Source organism: Phragmites australis, chromosome 1 (assembly GCF_958298935.1).
Source record: "Phragmites australis chromosome 1, lpPhrAust1.1, whole genome shotgun sequence".
Classification (NCBI taxonomy): domain Eukaryota; kingdom Viridiplantae; phylum Streptophyta; class Magnoliopsida; order Poales; family Poaceae; genus Phragmites; species Phragmites australis.
The window spans coordinates 3147839-3154055 of NC_084921.1; the positions used below are offsets into that span (position 1 = coordinate 3147839).

Consider the following 6217-nt stretch of genomic DNA (forward strand, 5'->3'; position numbering starts at 1 on the left):
ACGAGGGAAGAATTCGATAGAGTCTGCAAGGCCGGCCGGTGCACATATGCACAGCCAGAGTCTGGAAGGCGTCGAAGCCGTGTGGGTAAGACTTGAAAGTCAAAACACGAGACGACAAGATGATACTCTCTAAGCACTAGTATCTCACTTTCCTTACGTTTCACTCCTATTTTCGCAGCGCCTCCTTTACTTCTTCTCACCGCGAGCAAATAGATCGAGAGTGACAATAGTTACAGCTAGCGCGGGATTGCTCTCACTTGCAGAGGTTGACAACTTGACATGGCACGTCGTGGGGTAAAGTCGAAGGCATCATCAGGTGAATACAACCCATGAACCCATCCAAGTGTACGTCACAGGGCATGCAACGCAGGTGTTGCATGTGTCAGACCAGGTGAGGTCCAGAGTTCATCCCATGCAAGCAAAAGCATGCATGCCCACTCCCTGAATCTGACCAGACGCTGAAGCAACAAGCAAGTGCTAGTAACAAAGGCACACGAGATCTTCCTAACTTTTCAGAGCCCATACAGTTACCACATGCGTCTTCCAGAAGTTCGGACCAACAAGACAGATAGTATCCAAGAGTCTCCTCGATTTCCAGACAACAACGTGCAAACAGCTGAGTTGTACCAATGCAAATTATATGTACAGCAACATAATCTCTCAATTCCGAAACGTGCTATGTGCTTAACTAAATCAATACTACTCGCTACAACAAAATGATACAACGGACGCCTGCTTGGAGCGGTTCTTGTTCTACCTGATGATATTCAGGTTCAGACGTCTGGGAGGCTCAGTTAAGTGGTTGAAGCCAGTGCAACAGCAGACGAAGTTTGCTCAACAGGTCCATCTGATAGGCTTATATCTTCTTGAAGAATGACATAATGTTCCCCTGCTTGGTACCAGCCTTCGTAGCTTTCTTGCTGCCTGCTGTTTTACTTGAAGCTTTGCTTTTCTCGGTGTTGGCTGGTGCCTGTGGCTTGCTTGGAAGGGTTGTTGCCCTGACACAAAATGGAAGGACAGAGAGAAGCATTAGTATGTTTGGGACTTTGGGTCGAGTTAGAGTAATAGGTGAGGTAGTGAAACAAAAAGGAATGCATTTGCTCAAGTTGTCTAATCCCGTAATGATCTTCTACACAAGATGAACATCAGGTCAGGAAGGCACTGCTATCAGACCACACGCCTCCCTTGTTTGTTTGTACCCACAACAGATAATAAGGAATTGACAATACGAAAGTCAATAAATTCATAGACCTACTGAAAGATGGTTCTGCCTGATAGGTATACTCCTGCATTTTCATGTTTTTTTTTCTCGAACGCGCAGGAGAGTTACGTGTCATTACATTAAGTAAAAGAGTCATCTGAATACAAAATCGTGCCAACGGTCAGGTTAGTTTTTGGATACATGTGCGCCACGAACTAAGAGAACGGCCACATTTTCATGTTAAAAAGAGGTGGTTTTGACATATCTTGGAATTATTCCCATAAGCACAACAGCGGATGGAAAGGATTTGGGTAACTGAGGAAAACAGACCTAATAAATTCAGTAGTCAAATTTAGTCATGAGCAGCTTTTTTTAGGTTCGATGAGAAAAATGGTTCTGCCTAATAGGTATTCCTCCTGCCTGTTGGTTTAAGAAAAATGAGGTTGTCTGGCCAAATATTGGAATTATTCCCATAAGCATAGCAGAGGATGGAAGGATTTGGGTAACTGAGGAAAATAGACCTTATAATTCAGTAGACAATTTAGTCACCAGCAGGTTTTATTAGGCTCGATGAGAGAAATACGGACAGAACATATTGCTTCAGCAATCAAATGAATTTACTTCTAAGTTTGACACTTTGCAAGAACTGTTAATTGCCATGTAACATGCAGAGAAGTCCTCGGTTCTGGGGTGATTTGGGTTCACCAACCAAACAAGGCATTAGATGCATAAAAGCCCCCAAAACACATGCCATTAAGATTTCAAATAAACTAATATTTCTCACTGGCAGAATATAATTCTAAGAATTAAAGCTTACATGAATAGCATAATATAGGCATAGCCTTGAGGTAAAATTTCTAGGTGACTTTCAGATTCATCATGCATTTTTTTCGTGCATAATGAACTAGAAAGGGAAAGAGAAGCTGTAATAAAACTGTCTAGAGATATTTCCTTCACTCTCAAATATCAATTGCCACGATATGGCCTTAAATTGAAACATGCAAATAAAACATATACATAATGAATTATCAATGACTTCACACAGCACAAAATACAAACAAGTCTATTAGCTGCTTCTAGCATCAGTATTGCTCATATTCTTATCTGCCTTATGGCTTGCAGAACCTTCACCCTCCCAGACAACCTCAGTAACTGAAAGAGAATATAACCAATACCTCAAAAAAAAATAGAATCATGTAGGAGGATCAGAAAGCAGATGAGAGAAATAAACAAAAGGAACACTGAAAAGCTAAATGTAGGGCACAACAATGCATCAAGAACACATGTCAGTGGCATCTTGAACAATTTGTAGACTATGTTACGCATGCATAAAAAAACTACATACAGGAAGTTAGAGCTTATATAAAATGCAATGTTTTAATAGCTACTGCATTTGAATATATTACCTCAACAAATTAACATCATTAATCATTTTTTCATGCTGTCATAATTATTTTGCAATTGGATGCCAACAATTCAACACATGACAGCAGAATCACAATATTGGGCATGAAGTTTTCATCGCCATAATAATGTTTGCTTTTAAAATAGCCAGTGAGCATAGGAAAAATTATAACAACATAATCGAACAATGCATAGTATGTTTTACTGGGCTCAGAGTATAACTATACCTTCCCTTCCCCGCTCATCTATGCGTGTCTTCAAAACTTTCATTCTTTTCGGTGAGGCCGAAGCAGGCTCAACAGTTTGATCTATGCTGTTCGGTTTATCCTGTTTATTTTCCAAGTTCTTCTGAACTGCTTTAGTGTATTCAGCAGCTTCAGTAACAAGATTTGGGGCAGGATGTACAGGCAGCTCAGGAGATGCAATGCTTACAATATTGTCCTCTTCCTCATCATCTGAAAAATCGAATCCTGCTCTTCTCTTTCTGTTATTTGCCCCACCAGAACCCCTCTTGTACTTTATACCTTGTTCAACGTCACTGCTATCAGCATCTGCTTCTTTGCACATATCTGTGCATCAGCTGTAGCTGAAAATATTCACAACATCAGAAATACAGAAGTATGCTTAACATAGCAGAGTTGATTTTACAGGACTAGATGTGCATTGGAAATTAACACACAGTAAAGTAAAGCGAAGGGATTTAAAACATGAACTTTTGCGATTCAATACCAGCAACACTAGCTGTAGCCGTAGAATTTGTGGCAGTTGGAGGCTCGGGTTTTCCTGATGCACGCCCCCACATGGTAGCCAGAGATCCACCGTTAGTGAGCTGGGCCTTTTCATTCTGAGCCTTGTTTTTGCTTGCATGGACAGGAATTGATGGTTCTTTGACAACAGGAGCATTACCAGCTTTATCTAATACTGAGGAATTATCCTTCTCAGCCTTATTGTGTGTTCCCTGCTTTGGAATAGACGGTCCAGGCAGATCTTGCTGCCGAGCAGTAACAAACTGCTCCTTTGAAGTAATACTAGGTTTGACTGCGCGGCTGCCGCAGCACTATTTATGGGCTTTGGTGGCAATGGACTCACATGCTTCCCACCGGAAGTTCGCTTGACAAAAGAACTCAAAACACCACAAAACCTGTGCAAATTTGAGTAGTTATCAAATTGAGATTTGAGAATACTGATCAGGGATAACAGTGACACACATCGAAATGCTTATAAACAAAAAGTTTACTTATCAAATTGCTGTTATCTTTGGTATTTTTGCTGTTTTATATGCTACTCTATCTCCCTCTGCCTCTGTGTGTTTAGTTATTTATATTCTTATCTCTGGTTATGTGATCCCTTACAATTCCTTTGTAGGTATGCCTGCTTGGGACAAAACCAAAGGGGGTGGGGGGGGGGGGGGCTCAAAGAACAATACCTATTATCTCTCAAACAATTCTCTTCATCAAAAGGCTTGTTGAAAAGCTCCTCTGCCTGCACAAATTCAGGATTCCAAAGCCTGAACAAGAATCTTGAATTCTTGCCTTGTTTCTGCATCAAACAAAGAAATTTACTATTTCGAAAAGAAGGTTGGCACTGCAAAACCAGCATATCACTGGAGAGTTGGGACAAAGTTTTTTTTTTTTTTGGCGAATGGGACAAAGAAAACATTTAAGATCCAATTTTCAAGATATTTATCTGAGAGGGGACAATGTAATTTTGGAATCTGTGCATTAAAAATGAAAACGAATTCAAGCATTACCATCAAGTTTTAGGCCTGAAGTGAGTTTTACACAATAATTTTGGAAATTGTTCTTTGACCACCCAGATACACTGTAAATCACTTGGAGGTTGGTTCCATGTTTGTTGAGAAGCAACCTGAATGTACCTTGCGACTGATTAGTTACGCTCGTGATATTACAGTTTCCTAGGGTAAATATCCATAAAAACTTAAACATTACCTCTTGGCATCATTCGATCATATGCCTTCGGACATAAGCACAATACATTACAGTGTGTTGGAACGTTGGCCCCCAGGTAAACAATTCCAACAAACTGAACAATGGAGGAAAGACATGTGACCAAAAATGTAATGTAGCGAAGGCATATGATCGATTCATCATACCAAGTTTGAGTAAAATATTGCGGTTTAATCACTCTTAACTATGCATAAACTCGTAAAACAAGAGGTCCCACTGCTATTCATTTTCCTTATATTTTGTGAGTTTGTCACTCCGAACAAACGTAGAAAAATCAAACTGATGAATATAACAACTCAAAGTATTACAGCACCTAGTTCACTCTAACAATGAGGATTGCAGTAAATCTTATCAAGTCATCAAGGGAGAAAATGAATCAAATGTCGTAAGAGTCTATACAGAAATTAGGCATCATATGGAGAAAACTGTATTTGTGCCATCCTACGAACGAATAAATAAGGAACAGTGCACCTGGAACAACAAATGTGCCGTGAACTAACACAATTTTTCAACTTCCTTCCCAGGGAACCGGGGTGGAAGCCAGAAACTTCCAGAACAAAGCACTAGAACATAACAAACGTCAGCAAAATCTTCAGAAGTAATCACAACCCAAACTCAAGCCCTCGCACCAAACGAGCCAACAAGAAGCAGACCAACGGAATTCAGGGAATCCTCTCCCTAACGTAGGAAGCTATCGCACAGCTAAGGCCACACGGCGCGGGATCCGACGGGAGGATCAGCGTGGGGATTAATTCCATTACCACACGAAGCGGGTCGGAGAAGAGGGCGTGGATCTGGGGCAGCAGGTCGAGCATCGCTTGGTCCGCGGCCGCCGCCATCCTCCTGCTCAAGAAGGTTCTAGAACCCTCGCTGCTAGGGTTTCCGATTCGGGGAAGACGAAGACGAGGGCGCGCGGGATTGGGTTGGGCGGCGAATCACCAGGCGGCCGTTTTCCCGCCCCTCTCTTTTCTTGGCGCGGGACGCAGGTGCCGTTCGTTTCACTGGCAGGTGGGCCACCCCTATCATCGGGCAGTCAGGTCATTTCGCTTCGTGTTGGGCTGGCCCACGCGTCAGCGAGGCGCCACTCGTCGTCTCACGCAATGGCAAGCAACCATGCTGTGCGCTCTCTGCTCTGCCTGTGTGTGGCTTCCGCGTCGGCGAGGCCACGGGCCACGGCCGCTGGATTGCGGCCAGCCCCTGGGCCGCCGCCCGCACCATTGGAGGGCACGCTCTTCTGCCACCCCGCACCTTTCGCTTCTGCCGCGACCGAAGCCTGCATTTCGCCGGCGCGACCCGTCGGTGGGGTCGGCGTTGCCGGCCACCTGCTCGACGAAACGCTGCAACGAGGTAACCAACTGTGAAGTCTTGCACTCTGGCTGCCGCCGCCGATGGTTAGGTATAAGAGCAGATGGTTGTGAGGTGTGGATGATGGCGATCTCCCGTCGGGTTCTGCATTCTGTGCGGCGCTGACACTCGTAGGCTTGTGTCGGGAATCGGGGCATAGGACGCAGAAACGGAGGGCGATTGAGCTTGATGCCATGCCTGCATTGCAGCTATCTCCAGTTCTCCAGGTTTGTGCTGCATTTGGGGTAATTGATGAAGTGCAAAGGAACGGGTAGCAAGGTGAATGTGAAGAATCACGGTC

The 6217-nt window shown here is 43.6% G+C and overlaps 1 pseudogene; it reads right to left on the reverse strand.

Annotated features, from left to right (window-relative positions):
• Nucleotides 1-856: 856 nt before the first annotated feature.
• On the reverse strand, nt 857-5782 carry LOC133917751 (uncharacterized; annotated as a pseudogene).
• Nucleotides 5783-6217: the final 435 nt, after the last annotated feature.